The sequence below is a fragment of the Equus przewalskii genome, chromosome 1 (assembly GCF_037783145.1).
Source record: "Equus przewalskii isolate Varuska chromosome 1, EquPr2, whole genome shotgun sequence".
In the NCBI taxonomy this organism is placed as follows: domain Eukaryota; kingdom Metazoa; phylum Chordata; class Mammalia; order Perissodactyla; family Equidae; genus Equus; species Equus przewalskii.
In genome coordinates this window covers 96,752,297-96,767,314 of record NC_091831.1, presented here as the reverse complement: position 1 = coordinate 96,767,314, position 15,018 = coordinate 96,752,297, and the positions used below count along the sequence as shown (strand labels likewise).

The window sequence follows — 15,018 nt, the reverse complement described above, 5'->3', positions numbered from 1 at the left end:
AGACTTGCTCCATCTGCTCCAGGCTCTTTCCTCCGAGCTGCCTTTTGCCTGTGGGTTTGGGTTCTGTTTCTGGCAGTCTTGAACATGCTTCCCTTTTGAGTTGCTAATCATCACGCTCTGTATCTTGCAAGAGATGCCCCTGAGGTTTCGCCGATTCAAGTAGAACAGAATATAAACTTATTATGGAGCATAAAACATGAGAGAATCAAACTGAAACAAGTTCAGAAAATCAACTGCATTTAGAGCTAAATGGATGATCTTCTCCACTTCTTGGGCTGACTGGAACAAGGCGCTTGTCTGGAATAACAGCTGTTGTGTGTAGCTGGGATTTGATTGTGCTTTTATTACTCAGCGGTCTGGCTTCACCATGAATAGGGCTTGGGGGTGTTTAGTTAGTGTGAGGTTGTTGGATTGGCTGGACACGCTCCGGCTCTGATCCATGATTTATACCAATCTGGGAACAGCAGGCAAGACTCTGCCCATTTTCAGGGGACTTGCAGACTGACAAAAACATATCTCCGTGAGCCCTTTGGGGCACAGACTTAATGGGGACTTTTCATAGTGCTGAAAGAGAACATCAGACTGGCCACTGCCTTGAGAGAGAGACAGATGAAAGGGGCCCCAGGCAAGCTCCTATTTTGCCCCATGATCTTTGCAAACCTTTGACCTAAGCAGGAATTACTTGCCACTCACCTCTCCATGTATGCATAGTCTTCTAGCGCAGAGAAATTGTCTAAATGGGTATGGGGGGCCATATAGTCTCTTTCTAGGATGTTGGGAGGCACTCCTAAGGATTCTGGCTGTCAGGGAATGGGGACAAGAATTATCATTACTCTCAAGAGTGAAGCATTAGGTGGACACACAAAATAATTAATGTAGAAATCCTGAGAGTTTTGTGTTCTCAGTGCCTCTCTCTTGTTTTGCTCTGCTCATTTCCATAGTAATTTGCACAGATTTACGCTAGTAAAACTTTCGTAAACTGAGTTGCTGTCTGCTTCTCATGTGGTATTTTGTTTACATGCCTGGATGTTTGCAGAAAGCAGACAGGCCTATTCATCCATGTTTTGCAAAAATCTGTTGTGCTGCCATGCACTACCAGTAGGCATTTGTATGTTTGTTTAAGGAAGGAATGAAAAAAAGAGAAGAAAGGAAGGAAGGAATGAGGTAGAAAGACACACGTAGGGTCTTATTTTAACTTATTCCTTTCTTTAGCAAATATTTGTCAAGTGCCTGGTATGTGCCAGACACTCTTCTGGGCAGTGGTAACAGAGCAATGAGTTGGAAGCAAAATAGATAAAGTCCTGCCCTCTGAGAGCTTACGTTCTAAAGAGGGAACATAGACAATAAATGCATAAACCGGGTAAATGAGGTGTCGGGTGGTTCTAAGGGATATGAAGGAAAGCAAAGCCGGGTGGCAGGGGAGGAGTGCCAGGGGGACGTGGGCTCTGTATTGCAAGGGGTGGTCAGTGAAGGCTCCTTGAGAAGGTACCAGTTGAAGGAGTGAGACTTGGAGACCCTTCCTGGCAGAGGAAACAGCAGATGCAAAAAAGCGTTAGAAAAAACATGTTTTAAAGCCCTGAGACAGGAGTTTGCTTGCTGAGTTCTAATGAGGGAGGCCACTGTGGCTGAATGAAGAGAACAAGGAGAGTCAGAGGTAAGGTGCGAGAGGTTATGGGGACCGGCTCCTGCAGGCCCTTGCAACAATTGTAAGGATTCTGGCTCTTCTTTTGAGTGACATGGCATCATTGGTGAGTTGAAGTAGGGGAATGATATGGTCTGATTTATACATTAAAAAGATCACTCTGGCTGCTTTGATGGCACTGTGAAGGGGCAAACGTGGAGCAGGACACTCCTGAGGAATGTATTACTTTGATCAGGTCAAGTCATAGCGGTGACTTTGAATAGATCAGTGCAGGTAGGAAGGCGGTTGTGTTTGGATCCATTTTGAATGTGGAGAAACAGATTTTGCTGTTGAATTGGATAAAGGATGTGTGAGAAAGAGATTCATCGAGGGTGACTCACTCTCCAGGTAAACGAATTGGATGGGCTACCAAGCTGGAGCTGAGAAGACCAGTGTAGAAACTGTTCTCAGTCATCCGGGTGAAGCTGGAGCTTCCAGTGCTACACTGACTGAGAGTGGACACCCTTGCCTTGTTCCCAATCTTAGACGAAAGCGTTCAGTCTTTCACCATTATAGATAATGTTAGTTGTAGGTTTTTTGGAGGTTGTAAGCCTCTATTTCTATTTTTCTAAGAGTTTTTTTTTTTTTTTATCATGAATGGATATTGATTTTGTCAAAAGCTTTTTTCTGCATCAACTGGTAGAACAATGTGATTTTTCTTCTTTAGCCTATTAACATGGTGGATTACATTGCTTGATTGATCCCTCAGTTTGGAAGGATATTTTCCCTACTTATAGGATTCCAGTTGGCAATTCTTTTCTGTCAGCACTTGGAAAATATTGTGCCACTTCCTTTTGGCCTCTGTGTTTTTTAATGAGAGATCCGCCATCATTCAAAATGCATTTCACCTATAAGTTAGGTGTTGTTTCTCTCCCATTGCTTTCAAGATTTTTTTTTCCTTCAGTTTTTAGAAGTTTGATTATGATATGTCTTGCTGTGAATTTCTTTGGATTTACCCTGTATGGAGTTTGCTCAGCTTCTTGTAACTGTAGGTTGGTGTCTGTTGCCAAATTTAGGAAGTTTTCAACCAGTATTTCTTCTAGTATGTTTTCAGCCCTGCATTCTTTCTCCTCTAATTCTGGGACTCCAATTATATGATTGTTAGATCTTTTATTATTGACCCAACAGGTCTTTAAGGATCTGCTCATTTTTTTGCAATCTATTTTCTCTCTGTTGTTCAAACTGGGCAATTTCTCTTCCATCATCAAGTTCATTGATTCTTTCTTCTGTCCCCTCTATTCTGCTGTTTAGCCCATCCATTAATTATTTTTATTTTGATAATTGTATCTTTCAGTTCTAAAATTTCTATTTGGTTCCTCTGTATATCTTCTTGTTTGCTGAGGCTTTTTAATTTCCATTTGCTACAAGTTTCTTCATAATTGCTCACTAAAGCATTTTTATGATGGCTGCTTGAACATCTTTGTCATAAAATTCTAATATCTCCGTTTCCTTAGTGTGAGCATCTATTGATTGACCTTTTTCAGGGGTATCTTCTTGGTTTTTTTGTAAGATGAGTGATTTTTTGCTGAAACCTGGACATTTTGAGGTATTTGTTATGGGATTGTGGATGTTATTTAAATCTTCTGTTTTAGTTGGTATAGTGGGTTAAGTATTGTACCTCCAAAATCGTATCTGCTTGGAACCTCAGGTTGTGGTCTTACTTGGAAATAGGGTCTTTGCAGATGTAATTATGAGACTTGAGATGAAATCATCCTGGATTTAGGGTGGGCCCAAATCCAATGACTGGTGTTCTTATTAATAGAGAAGAGGATACAAAGAGACACACAGAAGAAGGCCATGAAAGACAGAGGCACCAGATTGGAGTTATGTTGTCATAAGCCAAAGGATACCTGGAGCCATCAGAAACTGGAAAAGGCAAAGAAGGGTTGTCCTCTAGAGCCTTTGCAGTGAGCAGGGCCCTGCCAGCACCTTGGATTCACATATCTGGCCTCCAGAAGTGTGAGAGAATAAATTTGTTATTTATTTTATTTTATATAAAGATTGGCACCTGAACTAACATCTGTTGCCTCTGTTTTTAATTTGTTTTCTTTTTCTTCTCCCCAAAGCCCCCCCAGTGCGTAGTTGTATTCTAGTTGTAGGTCCTTCTGGTTGTGCTGTGTGGGATGCTGCCTCAACATAGCTTGATGAGCCGTGCCACATCTGTGCCCAGGATCCAAACCGGCGAAACCCTGGGCCACTGAAGCAGAGTGCACCAACTTAACCACTCAGGGGTGGCCCTCTGTTATTTCAAGCCACCAAATTTGTGGCAATTTGTTATGGTAGTCCTAGGAGACAAATAAGATGGCTTCCTCTGGCACTGCCCTGGCAGGAGTAGGGCTGGGGGTGCCACTTTGTAGCTGCTAGATGAGTGTAGAAGTCTCAGTTCCCCACTTAACCTTTTTTGACCCTTGAGGGGAGGGGGCCTCTGCATTAGAGTGGGTTGGGAGTGAGAGCTCTGATTCCACAGTAGGCCTCTACTGATCCCATTCTCGCTGGGAGGGGCCAGATGCCTCATTACTGCTCCCCACATAGCCTCTTCTGATCCCATGGAAGAGGGTGGCCTCATTACTGCTGGGTGGTGGTGAAAGTACTGGCTTTCACTAGGCCTCCTCCATCACCACCCCACTGGGGAAGGAGCGGGCACCTCATTACTGCTGGGGTAGGAGTGGAAGTCCAGGCTTCCTATGTGGTCTTCTTGACACTACAGGTTTCCTACCCGGCCTTCTCTGACATCACTGGGGGTGATGTGGGGGTTGGGTGTCTTATCGGGGCCTTCCCAGGGTAGACGTCTAGTCTCCCCACTTGGCATTCATTAGTGTGGGTGGGGCCTCAGTGTTTTCTGTGGTGTTTGGCTGGAGTAGAGTGGTTATTATCTAAACATTTTCTGACTTGCTAGGCTGCCCTTTTCCTGATCTTTTGACTAGACAAAGTAGACTTTTGTTGGGGCTTTTTTGTCTGTGCCTATTGGGTTTCTGGGTTGCTGACTTGTTTTGCTCCAAGTTTGGGAAGCAAGAGGCAAAAAGAACACCCAGGAAAGTTCCCTGTATGTTATTCCTCGGGCCTTGAGGTCCTTAGCTGGTTTACCTTCTTCTCTCCCTTTTTCAGAATCGTCTTATCTTTGTTTTATACATCATGACCAGAGATTTTAGTTGTACTTAGTGGGAGAAATAGGGAAAGGTATGTCTACTGTTTATTCTCAGAACTGAAAGTCCTTAGGGGCCTTTTTAAGATTCCTGATACCTTCACTCTTGCCAGATTGTAGAATTTATATTCTGTGCCCGTTCTTGGTGATTATCATCCTCAGACCCTACCGAGGTCTAGGGAATCCTCTTAGATCAGAATTTTAATTGCGAGCCCATAGACCACTCAACTACCCCAAACTCGGGAGGGCCATGAACCTTAATGGAATCCTGGTCAGAAATTTCCTGTGTCCTTTGCCTTTTTACTTGTGAGTTAGCCACTTGAGTATTGCTTTAAGGAGGAAGGGAAATTGTAGTAATTCATTTTTTTCTGTTAAAGAGAGCTTTCATTTTAGAATTTTCTTAAGTGTAGAATTTCTCAAAAAAGCTGGTCCTTCCAGTGTGAATAAAATATTGTTCAGTTTAGGTGAATGTTTTCATGAACACTGATGTCAAAATCAGTGATGACTTGCTGAAATCCTGGATTGTGAAAGGCGGGGGCCAGTGCCCTCCTCCATGCTTTTCTCATACTGAGAAAGGTCACTACCTTAAAATGAGCCCTTTCCCAATTGTGTTCTCACCTTGCAATCTAATGTCCTTTCTTTGCTGCTGCTTCTCTGTCTGCCCAGCACTCACTGTGTTCTTGAGCATTTTTTAAGCCTTTCTCAGAATGAACATTTGGGGAACAGCTGAATTCTGGTCATTCCCTACACAGTGTACATAGTGGTTTGATTATGAACTCAGTTATGTTCCTTTACTTGTATATGTTGGCGCAGCTTTTCTCAGAAATGTTATATACTGTGTGAAACCAGGGCTATGTTTCCTATTTCTTTTCTACTTTTTGAAATGATTAAGAAAGCACAGGCTCAATAATTGATGGTGAAATGAATTGTGAAAGAGATCAAGAGAATCTGGCCTGGGGATTAGTAATGGAGACTGAGAATTATGTTTTTATTCCATTAGGCTGTATCCATCCATCCATCCATCCATCCATCCATCCAACATATGGAAGCCTGCTGTGTATGACACGTGTTACTAAGCATTGTAGAGATTTCAAAAATGAATAAGAGACAGAGTGACATGGTGGTTAATAACTTGAGTTTCAGAGTCAGAAAGCCCTGAATTTAGATGTCTGGTCTGCCCCATACTAGCTGTGTCACTTTGTGATTTGATTTGATGAGCTTTGATTTCCTCATCTATGTGTTTGTTAGGATGATTAAATGGAATAACAAATGTGTAGGATACTTGGTATAAGTAGGTACTCAATTTATGTTGGTTTTTAACAAATCATGCCTTTCTGCCTCCAAGGAGTTTATATTATAGTAGAGAAGGTAGGATATACTCAAAGTAATTAGAATATTTTTAGAATTTACCATGAGAGCAGCGTTTTGTGAATTCAAAGGAGAAAGCTCACTTCAACTTGGCAACGCGCTGTACAACTTTATTTAGTGTACTGCTGCACACCAATCAGACTGGCGCACACAGACAAATGATCTTCACTAAATTAGAGGGAGAACTGGGCATCAAGGATAAAGGTGGGTTTTAAGAATGTTCTTGGTGTGCAGGACGTTTTCAAGTTATCCCCTCCAACACCTCATGTCTACTCTCTAGCCCTGAAAAGTGACTGTACAAATCGGGAGGCTGATCTTTATGAGCTACATCAATGGAGTCCTTTGCTGGAGTGGCTCTGACTTGGTTTGGCCAATGGGAGACAATACGAAAGATTGGAGAAAGGGAGGAGGTATTTATTCTCCCAGCTTCCTCCTTGGCTGTGAGTTGGCTGCCTGCCTCCTCCAAAGGTCATAACTCCTGACAGGCTCCCCTCTCCATACCACTCCCTTCCCTAGGGACCAGTGATGGCTCTCTCCCCTTGTGCCTTCATGCCTAGGGGTGGTGGTCACAGCTGACTCCAGGATCCTGGACCATCTCATGCTGCTTCCCCTTGTTTCTCTTGCTATTCCAGACCAACACCCTAACTGATACCCTGGTCTTCTCAGAAATTATTCTGCCTCTGCATCTGCTGACAGAATAGATGCCTCATGGTAGAGTGGACCAATTCAAATATCATCAAAGTCATATCTGAGCTCAGAAAAACATGGATTAAAAGGGCCTTGATAAATTTTCACGGGAAGAATGGAAGATTAGAAGAGGAAGGGAAGGTTGGAGAACTTTTTTATCTCAAATGAATTCACTGGGGAAATTTGTACCAACTTTTTCAGTAACTGTGGGTTCTTAAGTTTCTTCCCTTTCAGGGAAATCCATCTCTTTCTCTAGGATGTGACCAGCAGGCCCTGCGGTTGCCGCTGCTTGCAGGGCTTTTAATCACTGGTGTGAAGGTCTGATAGGGCTATGAAATATGGGCCCTGAAGGCCTCCGAGCTGCCTTTTTCCTTCCTCAAATGGTGAATAATCATTGAACCGCTCCACAGTTTCTGATATGAAGTTCAAATGAAGCCATGAAAAAACCCATATTTCACAAGGTAGCATATTTTTGGTTCCTGGCAGTAAATTTTCCTCACTCTCACCGTGCTGTGGGACACATTTGGAAAGGTCAGTTTGGCACTGTGTAAATTAACCAGAGGACCATTGGAGTTGAATGAAATCTATCGTAAATGTGTATTGATGGGCATAGCACGGGGCGGGGAGCATGGCTCCCGTGCCAGGGTGATTTGGACAAAAAAGCAGAATTGCACCAAGGGCCTTAGAATCGCTGTTATTGTCCCGCTGAGTAATCACTGGAATGGTGTGATGAGACACGGGCAGGAGCACTCTTTTCCAAGCTTCCTTTGGAAGATGAGTATTGAACTTCTGCCAATGATTGAACTGATAGCTCGGTGTCATTCGGTTGTCTTATCTCAAGTGTGAGCATTGTTGCACGAATCCAGAGGGGAATGTTGTGTAGTGGACAGCCTGTGCATCCATGTAGGGTGGCCCTGCTGTCATAACGCTCTGGGTCTAGAACGAGGCAGCATAGTCCAGTGGCTAAGAGTGAGGGCTCTGCGGTCAGATGGACCTGGATTGGAGCACAGATCTACTTGCTTGCTGTATGATCTGGGGCGAGTCTGCTACATTTTCTGAGCCTCGGGATCTTCTGTCACTGTTTAGAAAGAGTGGTAATAACAACACCTCTGTGTGTGGTTTTGATTATGAAATCAGATAATGCAAGTAAGGCACTTTGCTCAGCATGATAAGCAATTCCGAAATGTTCGCTATTGATGCTCTTTCTATTTAAAAGGTAGGCTCTTAATGGGACTCCAGACCCCAATATGACCAGAAATGATAATGATTAACGGGAGAATACAGAAGGGAACCTCAGCTGCTATGCCCTGTTCAGAGTCCTTTAGTTCCTACTTGACTCTTTCTCTTTCCTCATACATATAATGCCATCAGAGGGCATAGAGGGACATAGCTTTTCCACAATCAATTGTTATTTATCAATCTATTCATTCATTTATTCAAAGTATATAAATTGAGCACTTCTTCTTTCTCAGGCACCATTTTAGGCTCTGGGGAACAGCAGTGAACAGAGAAGACAAAAACATGTCATGTCCAAAGCCCTTTACCCAGGCCCTGCCTGCCTGCCTGTCTGAGCATTAGGTTAACTGTCTCCAATGTCCCTGGTCTCATTTCACCTGCAGGGAAAAAAATGAGAGAGAGAGAGAGAGAGAGAGAGAGAGAGAGAGAGAGAGAGAAAGAAGAAGAAGAAGAAGAAGAAGAAGAAGAAGAAGAAGAAGAAGAAAGACCAGGAGGAAGAGAAGGAAACACTCAGAGAAGATTTGTTATGGATAGTAATGCTAGACTTATTAGTCAAAGGCCTTGACCCTTTCCTCCCTTTCAGAAGACTGCCACTGACAAGTCCTCCCATTAGTGGTTGCCTCTTACAGTTTGTGGTACCAACAGTCAATGAATCAGCAACAATTAATTTCACACCTACTATGCACCGGACACTGGGCTAGGCACAAGGATGACTGTAGTGAAATCATCAGAAATTTACAGTTTAGTAATGAATACAGATGTTAAAGAGAAATTGAAAGTAATGACTTAAATAATAGCAAGTGTGCAAAGAAGTGCAAAATGCTATGGCACTGACGACTGGGAGGAAACAGTCAAGGGGGCTTTCCTGAGGAAGGGATGTTTGAGCTGAAGCTTGAAGGATGACTTGGAGTAGCAGGTGAGGGGCAGGTAGAGGGAGAGCAGCTTCTGAAATCCAGCCATTTCTAAAAGACTAAAGATGTAGGGCTATTTTTCAAAGCGGTCTTTTTCTATCCAAGGATCTGGCATGGAGCCTGATGATGGGTTGGCTCAGTAAATATTTGTCAGATGACAGAATAAGTGGATGGGTAAATCATTAAATAAATGCATGCATGAATGAATGAAACCTTATCATAGAAAGAACCCTGGAAGATTCTGTGGATCAGGGTAAGTAGGATCTCATAGGTTGAGGGGAGGAAGTTATTCACTGTCCTTACTCTTCTGCCTTGCCCTCTTCTTGCTGCTATAATTTCTCTCTTCAATCCTTCCTTCCTTTTCCCCTAGACATGTCTGGCACCTCCTTTTAAAAAGCACTCAAGTGATACAGGATGTAATCTCATCCTTTATGGTTCAGTGAATAGCAACATGGCAATCTTGCACGTTGAAGAGGAGGAAGCAGAAACTTCTGAAAAACTGACTTCCTTAAGTTAGTTGTGGCTCACTAGCCCACAGGAAGAAGCTTGTGTAGACAACACCGCTATCGGAAGCTCTGAGGATCGATGCTAACGATATGCCATACCGTGAGACTCTGCCTTTGGGTCTGAGCCCTGGGTGGTTTGTGTTGATCTTTTGTAGGCCAAGTTGGAAAGCAATGAAAAATTACCCCATTTGGTGCCTCGTTTACACAATATGGATCCTGGTGGAGTTTGAGGGCTTTATTAATAATAGCTTCTGATGGGTTATTGGACATGTGGTGCCCACTTACAGGATTTGACAGTACACGGTATATATTAATGACTTATTAGGTCAGACCTGGCTGGTAATTGATCACTAATGAGGCCGACTGGCTTGCATCTAGGCAAAATAAGATTTTGAAACTCTTTTAACTGGCCCTGCATGAATGCCTTTGGAGAAGTGATCTTCTAAATGGGTGATAAATATTTCATAGAGATCATTTCACAGCACCCAATTTACTAATTTTGTTTTAAGCATAACTGGATGGTTACTAGAAAGTCCCAGTTGGTGGTTGCCTTTGGTGTTCAAAATGCTTGATGTGCAGGACTGGCACAGAGTAACTGAAGTCATTACTGGCTTGATCTTGCTACCCATGACAACAGGGCCATGTCCAGGTGGCTGAGAGTGTTTTTCTGGGGCAAGTGAGTTATTGGCAAACTTTGTTGGGTTCATAGAGACAAAGCGTAATTTATGCATGTTTCTCAAATGTCACAAGAAATGAACTATTTCAAGCTACAACTATGATTGCTCACTGATGTGAAAGTGAAATATTGTCCTTCCTTTTAGACCCTGAATTAAATAAATACATGCGTTCTTAAAGATGTTGCATGTATGTTTTCTATAAAAATTCTCTGGATCTGTTCTACAAAGTTTAATTTTCCACCTGACCCTTTTCCTCTTTATATTAATGAATTTCACCTAATTGAATCAGATGCCACAACTGACTAGTGTTCATTCTGAATTTGAACTTCGTATCCCCAAGAAGGCATTTTCTCAGTAACACTTAGCAGAATGATATCTATCAAATCACTGGTGCAGTTAGAATTTAATTTGCTCTATCAGTTGCCATTGTCATGCTACTTAACCTTAAAAAAAGTAATTTTCCTCAAGACTTCATAATTCCTTTTACATTTCTGTTTTTCTCACTAAATGAGTTTCATAAACTCTTGAAAGAGAAAGCACTGGGTAAGAGCCATTCTTCACCAGTGAAAGGGGAAGGGAGCCTGTGGGTCCCCTTCTTTTCCAATTCACCCCTACCCACCTTTCACCTACCAGCTGAAATCTGATGCCTTCCATGGCACCTTTCCTCCTGGTGCTGTCTACAGAGTCCCCTTAAGGAAGGGGACAGGAAGGTACCGGCGGGGAAGGGGAGAAAGGAGGGAAAATGGAAAAAAGGAGAGGGAGACAGGATAAGAAAATAAAAGGATAAAAAAAGAGGAGGAAAGAAATGGCAATGAAGAGAGAAGAAAAATCAAGAGGAAGGAAGAGCTCTGAAAATCAGAGAAACCGGATCCTGTTGACCCCTTCTTGCTCTGTTAAAGCCTTTGCTGAATCCTCAGCCCACATTCATTATTCCCTTTTCTGATCTCTGTACAGCAGTGGTTCTCAACTACAAGTGATGATTCCCCTCCCTCCCCGCCCACAGAGGACATTTGGCAATGTCTGGAGACATTTCCAATTGCCATAACTTGTGTGTACATGGGGCAGTGTAGTGGGTAGAGAACAGGTATGCTGGGTTGAATAGTGTCTGCCAAAATTCATGTCCACCTGGAATCACGGGACCTTATTTGGGAATTGGATCTTTGCAGACATAATCAAGTAAAGCTGAGGTCACACTGGATTAGGGCAGACCCTCGATCCATTGACTGTTGTCCTTATAATAAAAGGGAAGTGGGGACACAGAGACACAGTCACAGAAGAAAGACAGCCATGTGAAGATGGAAGCAGAGATTGAAGTGATGCTGCCATAAGCCAAGGAATGCTACAGATTGCCAGGAGCCACCAGAAGCTGGAAGAGGCGAGGAAGGATTCTTCCTTAGAACCTGTGGAGGGAACGTGGCCTGCTGATACCTTGATCTCAGACTTCCAGCCTCCGGAACTGTGAGAGAACAAATTTCTGTTGCTTTAAGCCACTAGGTTTGTGGTACCTTGTTATAGCAGCCTTAGGGATGCTGCTAAACATCCTCCAATGCGCAGGACAGCCCTCCACAACAATGAATTATACAGTCCAAGTTGTGGATGGCATCAAGATAGAGCTTAACTCTGTAGCTCTCATTTAACGCTTCATTTTCTGTGCTTTGAGGCAGGATTTATGTTTGCAATTTTTTACCGATTCCTATGCTATTTAACTTTTTGTGCCTTTGTGTGTCAGCACGTCAACTAAATTGTTAACTCTTAGATGGCAGGGGGCGTGCATTTGCTTCTTTGATTCCTTTACAGTTAATTGACGTGCATATAGCAGGAGTTCAATAAATGCTTCTTGAATAAATGAATAAATGAGCAAGGATTGTCAGCACATGATTGAGTTATAATAGCAAATGTACAAAGAAGTACAAAATGCTATGGCACCTGTCCCCACTCACATATATAGAACGTGTTCTGAGGTCTTCAGGTTGCACCTTCCTGAGCTGTAATTGATGTTCCTGGAGTCTGAGAAATCCAGGTGGAACCTATCAACCCAGCAAGGAAATCGTGATGTGGATGAGAGTGGAGGAAGGATGGTCTATTGGAAAGAGCTCTGCATTGGAAGGCTGGAAAAGGGTTGAATTTCCAACTCATTGGGCATCTCATGTGTTCTCTCAGAGCTTGTTTTCCCATCTATAAAATGGGAATAGTGAAATCTAGCATATAGAGTTCTTGTGAGGATCAAGCAGGTTCAAACATAAAGAGCCTGACAAAGTTACTAAGTATATATTTTATTTTTTATCAATGTAAAACCTGGGACAAGCGTCTTTCCCTGCTTCAGGAAAGCAGCACAACCAGGAGATATGAATATCTGCACGATTGGGCTGTGAGTCTTGCCAGGGAAGCAGAAAACGTGCAAGAAGGAGTAATACTTAGTAGTGAGTACCTCCTGTGTGCCAGGCATTTTCATGGTTTCTCATTTAATTCTCAGGACACCCCTATGAGGTAGCAATTGCTATTCTCAGTTTGCAATGGGGGAAGTGAAGCTCACAAAGAGCCGCAGTTGGTAGTGTAGACTCAAATTTGATTTTAAAGCCCATGATGTTTCCACTGTGCTTTCTGCCTGCCAAGCTTATGTGAAAGGTCTTGAGTGGTTGTTTGATAAGTCAAAGAAAGGCAATGAGCCCACACAGTGTTGGAACAGAAGATGTGCTTATAGAGTGTCATCTCTCTGCGAAGACAGTGTTCCAAGGCCCACTCTTGCTGTGCTATGTAACTGGGCTGTTTCTCTCTAATAGTAGTAGTAAGTTAGTATTGACCACTGCCTGGTTTCCAGAATGCACGTGCAATATGTGAGGTGAAGGTTAATAGTGTTGTCTACAGCCATAGAATAAAGAGAACGTGACGGGCCTTGGCCTCAGGAGTTCCACAGGGCACTCTGCTGAGTTGGTTGGTCTCAGAAGCATGGCTATCAGAGCTACAGCATGACAAGGCCAAAGGTGGGAAAAGATATTGGATATTAAGTGGCAATTCAGAAGAATATTCCAAACTTTCTAGTTATGCTCATATTAGGAAATTATACCCTGGCAACTTCTCTGTGCAAATGCCCGGGTCCTGGTGGACTATGTCGTGACAGAAAAAACATGTGGATCCATGGGAAAGTTATCAGCAGAACATTTCAAAGAAAAAATAAATTGAACAAGTGCATGATATTTGAGAGATATTCAAGTGAATAATTTTTATATATGAGACCAGAATTGAGGCAAGGGAAAGCCAGTCTTATATTTCACTTAGCTGAGTTAAGAATATTCTGCTTGGTTATGCCAGATCTGCTGTCCAGGAGATTTATGTTGGAAAGCCCATGTGTAGAGGAACCTTGGTCTTCTTTGGTCATTGATAGAGTATGTGTGGTACCACTTGTACCATTGAGGGTTGAAGATTGCTCCTGACACACATGATGCTGTAAATCTTGCCTTTGTATGGTCCAGCTTTCATCCCTCAATTCATGTGGCATCTGTAAATCTGAACATGTGTGGATATTGAGGATTACACTGGAACTCTTTTAAAAGGCTGATAAGGGCTGGACTTATCTTATGATGACCATCAGTGAGGACTTTTAGTAGTGTTTTTCTTTCGCTAAGGTGCTACAAGAGCAGATGTTTGATCATTAGAAGAAAGAAGCTTAACTTCCTACTACCCTGTTATCAAATTAATTTAGTAATTGATGTCTTAACTCTAAAAGTTTCATGTTTCTCGATTTTTAAGTTTATATTCCAAAGGGTCAAATATAAATATATTTCAAAATGTACTTCTACTGGGGACAAGTGGCTTTGGGATTCTTCTCCATCCTTTTGTTACACCTTCTGTCTTTTCCCTAAGCTGAGACCATTTATTTCTGTAAGACATCAGAAATATTTTCACACTTTTTCTGGTTTATCTAGTTTTGACAAAACACACATGAGGGGTATTCCTTGAGTCTTCAGCTCCTATTAGAAGTAAATTCCATTGTATCAGACACATGACTCATAGATCTCCTCAGACATTCTGCCTTTTGCCTTTGGGAGGTGCTGCTCACCTTCTGGACAACATTGCAGCCACTGAGCGTTGACCAGGCATTTGCTCTGGGAAGGCCAAGCCCTCCCTCTTAGGCTGCTCCTGAGCAGCTAGGCTGACCAGCAGCAAGCCTGGAGTTTCTGGTTCAGCCATTTATGAACTTGGATGAAACCCCACAAGGAGTTACAGGTTGTGGTATCTCAAGAGACTAAAGCAACAAAGATATTGAGAAGGGTTTAATACCCCATGAGGTGAACTCTCACCAACTGGAAACAGGAGACAGGAGGGAGATGGTTAGACGAATTATCCCCTATTCTTCCTTTCATTGACTATTTGGAAATATGGTTTCGCTTTGTAGCTTCTCTGTAGACAATGCACATGCTAAGTGACCTGTTCCATGCATTCATAGAAGGCTGTGAGTCAACATGGTTGTTATAAACTCAACTGTGTCCCACCCAAATTCATATTCTGAACCCCTAACCATCAATATGACTGTATTTGGAGATAGGACCTTTAGAGAGGTAATTAAGGTTAAATGAGGTCATTAGGGTGGGGCTCTAACCTGATAGGACTGGTGCCCTTATAAGAAGAGGAAGAGACACCAGAGATCTCTCTCTTTCTTTCTGCACAAGCACAGAGGAAAGGCCATGTGTGGACACAGCAAGAGAGTGGCCACCTACAAGCCAGTAAGAGAGCTCTTACCAGAAAGTGAATTTGTAGGCACCTTAATCAGGGAGTTCTAGCCTCCAGAATAGTCCATGCCTGTTGATTAACC

The 15,018-nt window shown here is 42.7% G+C and overlaps 1 protein-coding gene and 1 long non-coding RNA gene across 7 annotated transcripts in view; both read left to right on the top strand.

Moving 5' to 3' along the window:
- AGBL1 (AGBL carboxypeptidase 1) overlaps positions 1-15,018 on the top strand; it is a 754,053-nt gene that overhangs the window by 226,598 nt on the left and 512,437 nt on the right. The window lies entirely within an intron of this gene.
- On the top strand, positions 8,900-10,385 carry LOC139083208 (uncharacterized). Its single transcript, XR_011539741.1, has 2 exons — positions 8,900-9,030; positions 9,396-10,385. It is a non-coding gene; the product is annotated as an uncharacterized lncRNA (long non-coding RNA).